We start from the raw sequence: 16561 nt of genomic DNA, 5'->3' as shown, positions 1-16561 counted from the left end.
AGCTGTGCTGGTCTAGGCAGATGACCTAGAACCATATGACCCTTTCCCAATACTAACCGTAACCACTAGAAGTAAAAGTGTTTGTAGAACATCATTTATAATAGTAAATAGGTTAATGACTATTTTTCCATTTTAATCATTTTTATTTACAAAATCAACATATTCAGAATAAAATGTATTTGCATTGTTACTAATACATCATTTGATAATCTGTTTCAGGAATAACATTTATTTTACTAAATATTTGTTCTTCTTCTATAAATCTAAATGACATGACTATTGATTGACAGATAGTGCTTTAGAAGGATTTAGAACTTGGGCGACCACTTCAATGACACAACAGTAACTAACATGTTCCTTGAGTACATTTTGAGTTTAAAAATGCAAAATACAGTAGACTAGTAAAGTAAAGCGTTCCCCTTCAGGCTGACAATGCTGCAAAAGTCTACCAAAGTGTACTACAGGGGTGGCTAAACATCCTCCTGAAGAGCTACAGGGCTTGCAAGGTTTTGCTCTTGCCCTGCTCTAACACACCTTATTCTACTAATCAGCTGCTCATCCGAACCTTGATTAGCTGAATCAGATAAGTTAGAGCAGGGTTCGAGCAAAAACCAGTGCACCCAGGTGAAGGGTTGGTCATCACTGGTCTATCATGATGAACAATGACAATTCCAGCTCAAAGAGGAAGTATTTCTGATCCAACATGAGCCTGGTAAGTGCTTATTGCTAAGTAGCAGGAACAGAGGACTGCTATCTCTATCTCACAGATGACGGGCCAGTACATGGTGCATGGGGTGTCGTACCAGCTGGTCACCGCTTTGCGCTCCAGCTTGCGTGTCTTCACGATGTAGCCACAGTCTTCGTCAATGTGGTTGTTGGGCTCGCCCTCCTCGCAAAAGCTACACAAGGAGACACGTGGTTTCCTTAGAAAACCCGAAAAAGTCAAACAAACATCTCTTGGTATAATGCACAGTACATAATATAAATAAAACATATATAATATATTGTTTTAGTAGAATAGCTGTTGGCCATTGGTGTGCACTAATGAACTGTGTTACCTACAGTTCCTCTACAGGTCTCTCTTGCAAAATACACACTGCTCAAAAAAATAAAGGGAACACTAAAATAACACATCCTAGATCTGAATGAATGAAATATTCTTATTAAATACTTTTTTCTTTACATAGTTGAATGTGCTGACAATAAAATCACACAAAAATTATCAATGGAAATCAAATTGACCAACCCATGGAGGTCTGGATTTGGAGTCACACTCAAAATTAAAGTGGAAAACCACACTACAGGCTGATCCAACTTTGATGTAATGTCCTTAAAACAAGTCAAAATAAGGCTCAGTAGTGTGTGTGGCCTCCACGTGCCTGTATGACCTCCCTACAACGCCTGGGCATGCTCCTGATGAGGTGGCTGATGGTCTCCTGAGGGATCTCCTCCCAGACCTTGACTAAAGCATCCGCCAACTCCTGGACAGTCTGTGGTGCAACGTGGCTTTGGTGGATGGAGCGAGACATGATGTCCCAGATGTGCTCAATTGGATTCAGGTCTGGGGAACGGGCGGGCCAGTTCATAGCATCAATGCCTTCCTTTTGCAGGAACTGCTGACACACTCCAGCCACATGAGGTCTAGCATTGTCTTGCATTAGGAGGAACCCAGGGCCAACCGCACCAGCATATGGTCTCACAAGGGGTCTGAGGATCTCATCTCGGTACCTAATGGCAGTCAGGCTACCTCTGGCGAGCACATGGAGGGCTGTGCGGCCCCACAAAGAAATGCCACCCCACACCATGACTGACCCACCGCCAAAACGGTCATGCTGGAGGATGTTGCAGGCAGCAGAACGTTCTCCACGGCGTCTCCAGACTCTGTCACGTCTGTCACGTGCTCAGTGTGAACCTGCTTTCACCTGTGAAGAGCACAGGGCGCCAGTGGCGAATTTGCCAATCTTGGTGTTCTCTGGCAAATGCCAAACGTCCTGCACGGTTTGGGCTGTAAGCACAACCCCCACCTGTGGACATCGGGCCCTCATACCACCCTCATGGAGTCTGTTTCTGACCGTTTGAGCAGACACATGCACATTTGTGGTCTGCTGGAGGTCATTTTGCAGGGCTCTGGCAGTGCTCCTCCTTGCACAAAGGCGGAGGTAGCGGTCCTGCTGCTGGGTTGTTGCCCTCCTACGGCCTCCTCCACATCTCCTGATGTACTGGCCTGTCTCCTGGTAGCGCCTCCATCCTCTGGACACTACGCTGACAGACACAGCAAACCTTCTTGCCACAGCTCGCATTGATGTGCCATCCTGGATGAGCTGGACTACCTGAGCCACTTGTGTGGGTTGTAGACTCCGTCTCATGCTACCACTAGAGTGAGAGCACCGCCAGCATTCAAAAGTGACCAACACATCAGCCAGGAAGCATAGGAACTGTGAAGTGGTCTGTGGTTACCACCTGCAGAACCACTCCTTTATTGGGGGTGTCTTGCTAGTTGCCTATAATTTCCACCTGTTGTCTATTCCATTTGCACAACAGCATGTGAAATTTATTGTCAATCAGTGTTGCTTCCTAAGTGGACAGTTTGATTTCACAGAAGTGTGATTGACTTGGAGTTACATTGTGTTGTTTAAGTGTTCCCTTTATTTTTTTGAGCAGTGTATATTTTTCTTTATCTCAGTGAGACAAACCTGTATAAATAAAGGTGTATTTATTCAACACCCACAAGGGAACCACGCCTGCGAAGCCCATTATGCACCTGCATAAGGTAAGTCTGAATACCAACTACTGAGAAGTAGTAGGAAAGGCGTGCATAGGAAAGGAGTACATTTCCTAAGTTTGAGTCGGGCCCATAGAGAACAGGCTACTCTGGTAGCAAACACACAAATGGTGTTTGTTTAATAAAGTTAGGCATATTCCCATGAAACTGATTTTGATCAAATGGTTGGCATGCAGATGCTGCATGGACGTTTCACTGGCAAAACCTGAAGAATTATCATCATTCACGATTGGACAGTGAGAAATGTGAAGGGAGAGGTGACCACAAAAATGTGTGCTTAAAGTAGAGGTAAAGAAACACATGCACGGAACGTAAAGCGGATCTTTCCAGGGGATCCAGGGGGCAGTGCAGATGCGGGGTGGTTACCTACGGATCCAGAGCCACAGGCCTTTCTTTACCTGGGCTATAGGTAGTTACATGGACCCATAGAAATAGAATGACTAGAATGGTCATTGCCATTCATGTAAATGGATGGACTGGTGGCCATATTGAGTGTACCCATAGGTTTAAAACAGGAAGTAATTGTATTTCTATGGTCCGATCAGTAGTTTGTAATAGCCTACTTATCCTGCATGGAAATCGATTGGGGTACACATTTTTGTTCTTTTTTTATTGCGTACACAAAGCAAAGTCACACATTTCACAAGTTGCTTTTAACAAGTTAAAGATTTGTCACAGAGTAACCGAAAGCACAATACAGATGGTCAATTTACAGCATTTTAGTCATCTTCATAATGTACTAAACACATTATATGTCGTCTATTATTATAGTCCACCGAAAAAGTTAAAGGATGGAAAAACAAAATCGGAATATCACACGTCTGGAGTATGAAAAACGCAGTCAAATGTATCATAACGTAATTGCATGTCAGATACAGTTGGAAAATATATGTAGAAATATAATAATATATGCCATTTAGCAGACACCTTCATCCAAAACAACTTAGTAATGCGTGCATACATTTTATGTACGGGTGGTTGCAGGAATCAAACCCACTATCCTAGCGTTGCAAGAGCCCTTCTCTACCAAATGAACTACAGAGGAACACATGATAAAAACATTAAAAGTAAATAGAGTATAGTGACTCATTTGTTAAATATTATAGCCTACTACATTATGGGCCAGTTTCACAGACCCAGTTTAAATAAATCCAGGTGAAGGCTTAATTCTGGTTTATAAAACAAGAACTTTGTTGGTAAACTATTGAATCTTAAATCATTTAGGCTATGTCTATGAAGCCAAATTATTAGGAGCATGGATTACATCTATGTATCAATATCGTCCCGGGGTAGATATAGTCCCGGGGTAGATATAGTCCCGGGGTAGATATAGTCCCGGGGTAGATATAGTCCCGGGGTAGATATAGTCCCGGGGTAGATATAGTCCCGGGGTAGATATAGTCCCGGGGTAGATATAGTCCCGGGGTAGACTATAACTCAACACAGCATTACACGTTTAAATAAAACAAAGCATAAGGTTCAATGCCATACACCTGATTGATTCATCCACACAACTTCGACAACCTTACACCCTGTTGAGCTTTATGCCAAACATCAGCTGCCCTCTGTCGGAAAACAGACTGACCAATTCCCAGGTTTACAGTGGTGCCAAACATGTACAGAGAGATGACTGTGTAGAAGATATTTCCATTATTGTCAAAATCTGTAGAGAAAGAATCTTTGAAGATATAAAAGATGAGCCACAAAAAGCAAATGATGTAGAGAATCCCCTGCAGGATCCCAGTAATGGTGACCCTCATCTGACTGTGCAGACGGGGCGAGGAGAAGGGGCTGCCGCTCTCTTTCATGCTCTTCATGTGTCTGTGCAGGTAGCTCACAATGGCACAGCTCGACCAAACTACCACGCAGAGTCCAAAAAAGACGTAGGTTATTTTCAAAACAACACGTGCCATCTCAGTGTAACACAGGGCATTTGGAGAGGCAGACACGGTGGTGTTCATTGACATGTAAGTGCCATTCGCATTTCCAGACACGTCGTTGAGGAAATCAACTATTGCGGGAAGACGAAGAGAAATGTCAATCAAAAACAAGACTCGGTCAATCAACAGAATCCAGTAAATAATGATTTTGATGTTCCTCTTCACCCAGGTGAAGAGAGCTCGCTGAGCAGGGACGATCTGAGTGTAGTAGAAGAAATTCAGCCAAACAGAGGTTGTCATACTAGTGGGGAAAGTGTACCCCACTATCAGATTAGCAGCAAGCCAGAGCTCCAGATGTTCCGTGAAGAGGAAGTATTTCATTGCAATGAGAGAGACCAGGAAAACAGTTGTGCAGCAAACTAACAAGCCCAGTAGTATCTTCACAGGCTGTTTGAGTTGCTCTCGGCCTGGCAGAGGACAGAACAGGCAGAAGGCAAAAAACAGGTTTGCAAAGATGCTGATTGCAATGAAAGGCACATTGACGCTGATAAATGCCAGCTTGTCCATCCAAAGTACTGCTCCTGCAGTTCTGATGAGACAAGGTTTATGCTTGCAGTGATACCTTGTCTCTCAATCTCTAGAAGCTCAAATGCAGGCATTTGCATTCAACATGTGGAAACTAGGGCCTAATGAGCTAGCAAATTACATAAGCCAATAACGAGATAATGCAAATATAGAACGTTGACAACATTGGGTGGGGTGGTGGTGGTGGTGGAGGGGTTGGGCTGCAAGTGTTTGACAAACCCACTAAAACGGCAGCTTTCATCTTGAATGAAAGTGGTGCAGGGGGTTCCATAGGTTCATCCCAACTACATTTCTAAGGCTGTGATCCTTAGGCAGCATGTTGATGATCTCATAACAGACTCAGACATACAGACTCTCTAGTAATCTTCTGGATGACTCAGAGCATACAGAAGGCAAAACATGAATTTGTTAGAATGCTATAACAGTGAAAAGTCTCATTTACAGCATACAAAAAATCTGTGTAATCAATCTTGATCCTGTCCATCAATGCAAAATGGGCAGGTGCTCAACTGAAGAAGTTTAAAGATGGAACAACAAATGGGTAGGGCCTACAGTGTCGCACACGCCTGGCTTGGGGTATGAAAAACACAGTCAAATTAACCATAACCTGTTTGCATCACATGTACCAACTGAGAACACAAGTAAACCAAACAATTTGAAAAACAAAATTAATATACTCATTTGTAAAATAGAAAGCCGTTTCTCACATTAAATGATGGGACTCAGACCCAGATTTAAACAATCCCAGGTGTAGTTGAATTCTGGTATATCAAACAGGAATTTAACCTTGTTTTAAATGGTTAGTCAGATTCAATATTTAAAAAATGCACCACCACAGTCCGGGGATAATTTAGGCCAATGTGTATGAAGCCAATCATTTTAGTGTTGATTGAATCATATAGGCCTGGGGTAGACTGACTTAATCTGCGTCCACGTAAACACGACCACATTTTTGTTGTAGCCCGGCAAAGCCAAAAACCTACCCCCCCCACCAGTTTGGTTCCATCGACCTAAAGCCAGTCTGCCTCGGCCGTCTCGTCGCTGATTCCAAACCAGTAGGCATTCCAGTGGCTCAGAGGTAACTGGTCCCAGAGAAACGTCTACAGCAGGAGACATGATTATATTAAGATGTGACAATGTCTATAACATTAAATATACATTGGGATGTGACCATGTCTATAACAGGAGACATTATTACATTGGGATGTGACAATGTCTATAACAGGAGACATGATTACATTAGGATGTGACAATGTCTATAACAAGAGACATGATTACATTGGGATGTGACAATGTCTATAACAATGTCTATAACAGGAGACATGATTACATTGGGATGTGACAATGTCTATAACAGGAGACATGATTACATTGGGATGTGACAATGTCTATAACAGGAGACATGATTACATTGGGATGTGACAATGTCTATAACAATGTCTATAACAGGAGACATGATTACATTGGGATGTGACAATGTCTATAACAGGAGACATGATTACATTGGAATGTGACAATGTCTATAACAATGTCTATAACAGGAGACATGATTACATTGGAATGTGACAATGTCTATAACAATGTCTATAACAGGAGACATGATTACATTGGGATGTGACAATGTCTATAACAGGAGACATGATTACATTGGGATGTGACAATGTCTATAACAGGAGACATGATTACATTGGGATGTGACAATGTCTATAACAATGTCTATAACAGGAGACATGATTACATGGGGATGTGACAATGTCTATAACAGGAGACATTATTACATTGGAATGTGACAATGTCTATAACAATGTCTATAACAGGAGACATGATTACATTGGGATGTGACAATGTCTATAACAGGAGACATTATTACATTGGAATGTGACAATGTCTATAACAGGAGACATTATTACATTGGAATGTGACAATGTCTATAACAGGAGACATGATTACATTGGAATGTGACAATGTCTATAACAGGAGACATTATTACATTGGAATGTGACAATGTCTATAACAATGTCTATAACAGGAGACATGATTACATTAGGATGTGACAATGTCTATAACCGGAGACATTATTACATTGGAATGTGACAATGTCTATAACAATGTCTATAACAGGAGACATGATTACATTGGGATGTGACAATGTCTATAACCGGAGACATTATTACATTGGAATGTGACAATGTCTATAACAATGTCTATAACAAGAGACATGATTACATTAGGATGTGACAATGTCTATAACAGGAGACATTATTACATTGGAATGTGACAATGTCTATAACAATGTCTATAACAGGAGACATGATTACATTGGAATTTGACAATGTCTATAACAATGTCTATAACAGGAGACATGATTACATTGGGATGTGAATGACGAATATAACAGGATACATTATTATACATTTGGGTGAATGACACATGATTCAAATCGGGCCTGTGGTGTCTGAGATATTGCATGTGCCTAACAGACGTAGAGTTGATTACTATAGCGCCCACCTTGGGCCATTTAGTGTCATTTTGTAAATGCCAGATCTCTATGGCAAGACTCATCATTCACCAAAGTTTCGTCAAAATCGGGCCAGTGGTGTCTGAGATATTGTATGGGTTAGCTAGACTCATATCCCTGAGTATATGAGACAAACATAATTGGTGAAGCAAAGGGAAATTCTAAATTGATCTGGGAGAATACTTGATTCCAACCTCTCTTTTAAAAAAAGGTCATTCAAATAACCAAATTCAACCTAGCTAATTTCCGATTTATACGAAATTGTTTGACTACAGAGGTAGCAAAACTGTACTTCAAATCTATGATACTCCCCCACTTAACATACTGCTTGACTAGTTGGGCCCAAGCTTGCTGTACAACATTAAAACCTATTCAGTCTGTCTACAAACAGGCTCTCAAAGTGCTTGATAGGAAGCCCAATAGCCATCATCACTGTTACATCCTCAGAAAGCATGAGCTCCTGAGTTGGGAAAATCTTGTGCAATACACTGACGCATGTCTTGTATTCAAGATCCTAAATGGCCTGGCTCCCCCTCCACTCAGTATTTTTGTTAAACAGAAAACCCAAACATATGGCAGCAGATCCACAAGGTCTGCCATGAGAGGTGACTATATAGTTACCTTAAGGAAAAGCACCTTTAGTAAATCCGCTTTCTCTGTGAGAGCTTCCCATGTCCGGAATACACTGCCATCAGACACACATAACTGCACCACCTATCACACTTTCACAAAAAAACATGAAGACATGGTTAAAGGCCAATCAGATTTGTGAACATAATCCCTAGCTGTGTATTGCCGCATTCCATATTGTCTGTTGTCTGTAGCTTGTGAGGTGTGGAAAGACTTTGTTGTTTTTATGGATTTTGTCTTGTTACTTTTTGTTCTATGTTGCTCTGTCTGTATGCTACGTCTTGCTTGTCCTATGTTGCTCTGCGTGTGTTCACTGCTCATTGATTGTCTGTATTGTAATTGTTTTTAATAACCTGCCCAGGGACTGCGGTTGAAAATTAGCCGGCTGGCTAAAACCGGCACTTTACCTGAAACGTTGATTAATGTGCACTGTCACTGTAAAAATAAAATAAACTCAAACTCAAACTCAATTGAGACATGGATTGTGTATGTGTGCCATTCAGAGAGTGAATGGGCAAGACAAAATATTTAAGTGCCTTTGAACAGGGCATGCATAGCGCCACCATCTGGCCAATCTCTACAGCAAGAAGCATCATTCACCCAAGTTTTGTCAATATCGGGCCAAGGCTGCCTGTGTGTCTTTCATAGGAACGTACAAACTGATGGAGACGGATTCACAGGGGGAAAAGAAAATTAACTCAATGCATTTATCATGAACCCTACAGAACCCTGGCAGAAAGGAAAGAAAATTTGTGTGTCAATGCTATCTTTTTGACATTGGACTTTATCTTCCCTATTGATCAGCTATTTCCAGCCTGGCCAGATAATTGAGAAAATCAACAGTGTCTAATCCACAACCTCCCTCTTTTTCCCACCCACCCTAGCTCTCTTTCCCCTTTAACTCCACCCCCTCCTCTCCTTCTATCTTTCTTCCCCATCTCCCTCCCTCCCCACTCCGTCTCACCTGTTCCTCAGCAGTGTGTACGATGGCCAGGTGTCCTCCTATCTCCATGAACGAGTCCTGGATGTGCCAGGTCATACTCCTGGAGGAGATGTAGTAGCAGCTGCTGTTAAACACCAGCCAGTCCCGAGGACAGGTTACCGGCGGTGAAAGGGCCAACGGGGTTGACGTAGGTGACAGTGGTGATGTGGGCTCTGGTTCTGTCATACACAGCAGAAAAAATTATTTAGATATAAATGTTTTACTTCAGCGTCATGACACACACACACACACACACACACACACACACACACACACACACACACACACACACACACACACACACACACACACACACACACACACACACACACACACACACACACGCACAAACACACACAGCCGACCTGATTTGGCCAACCTGGCCAGAAGCTCGTCTCTCTCCTTCACAAGGTCTTCTTTCTCCGTCTGCAGTTCTCTCAGGGCTGCAATCGGGGCCGTTACGTTGACGGTCTCTCTCTGTATCTGTATCTGACCACCAGACTCGTTCTGAGGTGGAGGAGCCTGATGCTCATTGCGCAAGCCCAGATATAGAGATTCTTATCTGAGAGGAAGACGAGAAGCAGGGGACTTCAGTCCAAAGTACCCAGGAAAAAAACAGAAAGTCTTTAAACATTTTTACATTACATTTTAGTCATTTAGCAGACGCTCTTATCCAGAGCGACTTACAGTAGAGTACATACATTTTATTACATTTTACATACTGAGACAAGGATATCCCTACCGGCCAAACCCTCCCTAACCCGGACGACGCTATGCCAATTGTGCGTCGCCCCACGGACCTCCCGGTTGCGGCCGGCTGCGACAGAGCCTGGGCGCGAACCCAGCCCAGCCTGGGCGCGAACCCAGAGACTCTGGTGGCGCAGCTAGCACTGCGATGCAGTGCCCTAGACCACTGCGCCACCCGGGAGGGAAGAAGGGAAGGCAAAGACAAAGAACGCGGTGAGCGTAGGGCAGAGGTGATGAGGCACCTTTGAATAGGCTAGTTGAATGTGGTAGCCATAATAAGAAGCCTCACACTTCTGCGAGCAGGCCTTTCTAATCGACCTGGCCAGGGTATCCTGGAAGGATATTGACCTCATCCCGTCAGTCGAGGATGCCTGGTCATTCTTTAAAAGTAATTTCTTCACCATCTTAGATAAGCATGCCCCGTTCAAAAAATGCAGTACTAAGAACAGATATAGCCCTTGGTTCACTCCAACCTGACTGCCCTTGACCAGCACAAAAATATCCTGTGGCGGACTGCAATAGCATCGATATGCCACGATATGCAACTTTTCAGGGAAGTCAGGAACCAATACACAGTCAGTCAGGAAAGCAAAGGCTAGCCTTTTCAAGCAAAAATTTGCATCCTGTAGCTCTAACTCCAAAAACGTTTAGGGACACTGTAAAGTCCACAGAGAACAAGAGCACCTCCTCCCAGCTGCACACTGCACTGAGGCTAGGTAACACGGTAACCACTGATAAATCCATGATAATCTAAAATTTCAATAAGCATTTCTCAACGGCTGGCCATGCCTTCCTCCTGGCTACTCCAACCCCGGCCAACAGCTCCGCCTCCCCCACAGCTACTCGCCCAAGCCTCCCCAGCTTCTCCTTCACCCAAATCCAGACAGCAGATGTTCTGAAAGAGCTGCAAAACCTGGACCCATACAAATCAGTTGGGCTAGACAATCTGGACCCTCTCTTTCTAAAACTATCCGCCGCCATTGTTGCAACCCCTATTACCAGCCTGTTCAACCTCTCCTTCGTATCGTCCGAGATCCCTAAAGATTGGAAAGTTGCCGCGGTCATCCCCCTCTTCAAAGGGGGTGACACCCTAGACCAAAACTGTTACAGACCTATATCCATCCTGCCCTGCCTTTCTAAAGTCTTCGAAAGCCAAGTTAACAAACAGATCACCGACCATTTAGAATCCCACCGTACCTTCTCCGCTGTGCAATCAGGCTTCCGAGCCGGTCACGGGTGCACCTCAGCCACACTCAAGGTACTAAACGATATCATAACCGCCATCGATAAAAGACAGTACTGTGCAGCCATCTTCATCGACCTGGCCAAGGCTTTTGACTCTGTCAATCACCGTATTCTTATCGGCAGACTCAACAGCCTTGGTTTTTCTAATGACTGCCTCGCCTGGTTCACCAACTACTTTGCAGACAGAGTTCAGTGTGTCAAATCGGAGGGCATGTTATCCGGACCTCTGGCAGTCTTTATGGGGGTAGCACAGGGTTCAATTCTCGGGCCGACTCTTTTCTCTGTATATATCAATGATGTTGCTCTTGCTGCGGGCGATTCCCTGATCCACCTCTACGCAGACGACACCATTCTGTATACTTCTGGCCCTTCCTTGGACACTGTGCTAACTAACCTCCAAACAAGCTTCAATGCCATACAACACTCCTTCTGTGGCCTCCAACTCCTCTTAAACGCTAGTAAAACCAAATGCATGCTTTTCAACCATTCGCTGCCCGCACCCGCCCGCCCGACTAGCATCACCACCCTGGACGATTCCGACCTAGAATATGTGGACAACTATAAAAACCTAGGTGTCTGGCTAGACTGTAAACTCTCCTTCCAAACTCGTATTAAACATCTCCAATCCAAAATCAAATCTAGAATCGGCTTTCTATTTCGCAACAAAGCCTCCTTCACTCATGCCACCAAACTTACCCTCGTAAAACTGACTATCCTACCGATCCTCGACTTTGGCGATGTCATCTACAAAATAGCTTCCAACACTACTCAGCAAACTGGATGCAGTCTATCACAGTGCCATCCGATTTGTTACCAAATCCCCTTATACCAGCAACCACTGCGACATGTATGCTCTAGTCGGCTGGCCCTCGCTACATATTCGTCGCCAGATCCACTGGCTCCAGGTCATCTATAAGTCTATGCTAGGTAAAGCTCCGCCTTATCTCAGTTCACTGGTCACGATAACAACAACCACCCGTAGCACACGTTCCAGCAGGTATGTCTCACTGACCATCCTCAAAGCCAACACCCCATTTGGCCGCCTTTCCTTCCAGTTCTCTGCTGACTGGAAGTGACTGGAACGAATTGCAAAAATCGCTGAAGTTGGAGACTTTTATTTCCCTCACCAACTTTAAATATCAACTATCTGAGCAGCTAACCGATTGCTGCAGCTGTACATAGTCCATCTGTAAATAGCCCACCCAATCTACCTACCTCATCCCCATACTGTTTTTATTTTATTTACTTTTCTGCTCTTTTGCACACCAGTATCTCTACTTGCACATCATCATCGGCTCATTTATCACTCCAGTGTTAATCTGCTAAATTGTAATTATTCGCTCCTATGGCCTATTTATTGCCTACCTCCTCATGCCTTTTGCACACACTGTATATAGACTTTCTTTTTTCTACTGTGTCATTGACTTGTTTATTGTGTTATTGGCTTGTTTATTGTTTACTCCATGTGTAACTCTGTGTTGTTGTCTGTGGCACACTGCTTTGCTTTATCTTGGCCAGGTCGCAGTTGCAAATGAGAACTTGTTCTCAACTGGCCTACCTGGTTAAATAAAGGTTAAATAATTAAAAAATAATAATAATTTAAAAGAAAATAGAACAGAACAAGCAAATGTCTTTTCATTGTCTTTTATATGTGCTGAGTATGACATCATCAAGGTTTGTTCAGGATAAGAGTTGGCGGCACTGCAACAATCACTGACTCCACACCGCTTTTTCAGCTCTCAGACTTTATTAGGTTGCAAGTAGAGTTTCATATTAGTCATTTACTGGGATGCAGGGCCGGCTCTAGCCTTTTGGCTCGAGCAAGATTTGGTTACACAAGTCAGATTACAAAAGTCACCAAACGGAGGGGAAAAAACAGTAGCAGAGGCCTTTATTTAAATGTTGTGTCACATTGGGACACTCGGTTAAATCAGGAAGTGGTTTAGGGAGACAATATTTAAACCACGCTGTGTGTTTGCTGTGGGTGTTCACAGCGATGATGGATAGCAGAAGGACAGCACACAGTGTGGCCAGGCAGGCCGTGGCTAACCTGTAGGGCCTGGGGCCCGCTCTCAGTGAGGGGACAGACACTGTTATGCAGGACACAGAGAAGTACATGACACCAGTGTATAGAGCTCTATTTCAGTTGAAAATGTTGGTGCTAATTCCTCTGTATGTGGTTTTAGGGGGGGTTTGTGCAAAGGAAACACTTGATAGCACAGTCAGATACTATACTACAGCCTACTGTCTGCAGGCTGAGGATGCACAACATGCCTACAATGAAATATTTTCTGAATTTCAACAACATTTAATCCTGCTGACAAAAACCCATATATGTGTGCTTGGTAGAAAAATAGATAGATTTCATGAATCATTATAAAAAGCATGGAAGATAAATATGAAATCAAAAACTTGTAAGTATAATTGAAAGAGAGCTGTGTGATTAAATTATCTTTCAATAATTACATGTTTTATGTGGTATACACAAAGAAAAAAGGATTCAAATAAGAAAACAATTTTGGAATCATTGAAATATAAGCCTTAATGAAATTATTGCAAAACACAATTGTTATTGTGGGTTTTTGAGAAGGAAACAGGCTAATGGCTGCTAATTATTAGGTATACTGTTTATACCCCATCGATCAGTACTTAGAGAGTTGTTGAATAAATAAATGTTGATTCGATATTTGATTGAGCCAACCATTAAAAGGGGAACAAAAGTCATGTGAAGAAGAATAACCATGTGACTGCTCTTAAAAACAACCATGCATTGTCAGTAGGCCACCTCTTGCTCCCGATGATTCACAAAATGCCTGTTGTTGAACCCTACTTCACATAATGTTTGTCCGGCAGGATTATGGTTGTTGATATTCTAGGTCAGGAAATGAAACATGTCCATGTGTAACGATTGTTCTCCTCCTCGTCTGAGGAGGAGCATGGATTGGACCAAAACGCAGCTGGTGATGAATACATGTTGATCTATTAAACAAGACGAACACGAAGCACACTTGAATAACTACAAAACAACGTAGACAGACCTGAACATGAGAACTTATAGAGCACAAAGAACGCACGAACAGGAACCGACTAAACAAATGAAACAGTCCCGTGTGGTAGCAACACTGACACGGAAGACAATCACCCACAAACAAACGGTGTGAACAGCCTACCTTAATATGGTTCTCAATCAGAGGAAACGTCAAACACCTGCCCCTGATTGAGAACCATATAAGGCTAATTAACAAATGAACCTACACAAGAAAAAAATAACATAGACTGCCCACCCAGCTCACGTCCTGACCAACTAAACAAAGCTAAACAAAGGAAAATAAGGTCAGGAACGTGACACCATGCATATGTTGCTGTTAAATGTCATGAGCATGTTTGGGCAAGTCTGTCCTGACTGCACCACAGAGTAGTAGGAGCATTCGGGAAGGGGGGGGGGGGGGGGGGGGGGGGGGGGGGTGTCCCAGAGGAACAGATTGACACATTTTGAAATGTATAATATTTTCACTTTACAGTATTAGGAGTCAGACATGCATGCAAATATCTTTTTTCACATTAGATGCAAGATTTGATTTAACTAATGACATTCCTTAATAAAGAACGCTTGTTCTTCAGAACTTGTGACAGTTCTGTAGTATTATACCATTAGCCATGGTGTCAGATATGTGGGAGGAAGCATACTGAATACGAATTAGAAGTCGTGTCTATTCTATTGAGGAAGGTAATGATGAAAGGCAGATATGGAAACCCTGAGAGAACTGTATTTTGAATGCAATACACATCATGCCTGAGTGAACACTGCATGACCAAACCCACTGGGCACAGACGTCAGTTCAACATCTAGTTCTGATTTACATTCGGTTGAGTTGTCAACTTACTTGAATTCAACATGAAATCAACAAAAACTGTCACCATGTCATTGGATTTAGGTTAAAATTCCCTTTGATTACTTTTTCCAAATCCAAATCAGTTTTCCATGTTGATTAAACGTCCTCAAATTGATGTTTTTGTTGTTGAAATGACGTGGACACAATGTTGATTCAACCAGTATATCCCAAACTTTACCATGTAAATCAGTCATTAGGCTCTCTTTGCCGGAAATTATGCAAATATTGTTTTTGTCAAATGGTGGTCACCTAGATTTGAAGTGTGTTCTTGTCCCAAATGCCATACATTTCAATAGGTTTTGCAAATTCGTAATATATAGTACGAATTGTAATTTGTAACATATACGAAATGGATGATGGACATCCACAAATTAATACAAAACATAAGTAACGTAACATATCATACTAAATGTGGTGTTTGGGATTTAAATACAGAATAATACGACATGCTCTGAGACCAGTTTAATTTCCAATCCCTGTCTCCTTTCATTACTGAAACATTTTAGATAATTTGTATAATTTCCATAAATACATTACTTTTTATAGGAAACACGTATTTTGTCTTCATACCAGTGTGCGCTTTTGGACTGCGCACCTCTGCGTCTTCAAAATATTGACTGTCGTTGTTGATACGTTTAGAATACATCCCATCGCATGCTGTTGATCCTATATCAACCATCGCGCTTCTCGCACTGGACCGCTTTGATCCTCGTCAATAAGAAACTGATTCAGCAGCTAGAACTAGACTATTGTGATTCTACCCCAACTCGTGTGAAGTGAGGTCAAAATAATTCAGCAAGCGGAGGGTTGACTGTTTTGGAATGTAGCCTTTATACTTGGACGTTGGGCAAGAAGAAAAAGGACGTTTCTGATTAAACTCGTGTCTGTTCAACATTGCCTGGGCCTAGGCTAGCCTTTTTGCTCCGTGAGACCACGGAGTGATGAGGCTACTCACTAGGCATAGGCGTCAATTCAACGTCCGATCCACGTTGATTCAACGTCATTTCATTGAGCTAGTCATGTTTGCCCAGTGGGTAGGGCCTGTGCCAATTTGTTGGACCAGTATTGAACTTTAGCATTGGCATGCAAAGGCAGTTTTTGCGAATGTATGTGTCACTTCCCATTCAGAGAATATTTGTTTAACAAAATGTAAAAAATGGGTCCATTTATTATATATATATATTTAAACCTTTATTTACCTAGGCAAGTCAGTTAAGAACACATTCTTATTTAAAATGACGGCCTGCCCCGGCCAAACCCAGACAATTGTGCGCAGCCCTATGGGACTCCCAATCACAG

General features: G+C 42.6%; 1 pseudogene; it reads right to left on the bottom strand.

Moving 5' to 3' along the window:
• Positions 1-676: 676 nt before the first annotated feature.
• Positions 677-16021, bottom strand: LOC129830598 (C-type lectin domain family 4 member M-like; annotated as a pseudogene).
• Between the last annotated feature and the right edge of the window lie 540 nt (positions 16022-16561).

This window comes from Salvelinus fontinalis, chromosome 32 (assembly GCF_029448725.1).
Source record: "Salvelinus fontinalis isolate EN_2023a chromosome 32, ASM2944872v1, whole genome shotgun sequence".
Lineage (NCBI taxonomy): Eukaryota > Metazoa > Chordata > Actinopteri > Salmoniformes > Salmonidae > Salvelinus > Salvelinus fontinalis.
Note: the sequence above shows the minus strand (reverse complement) of the source record. Positions and strands in the feature narration are given on the sequence as shown.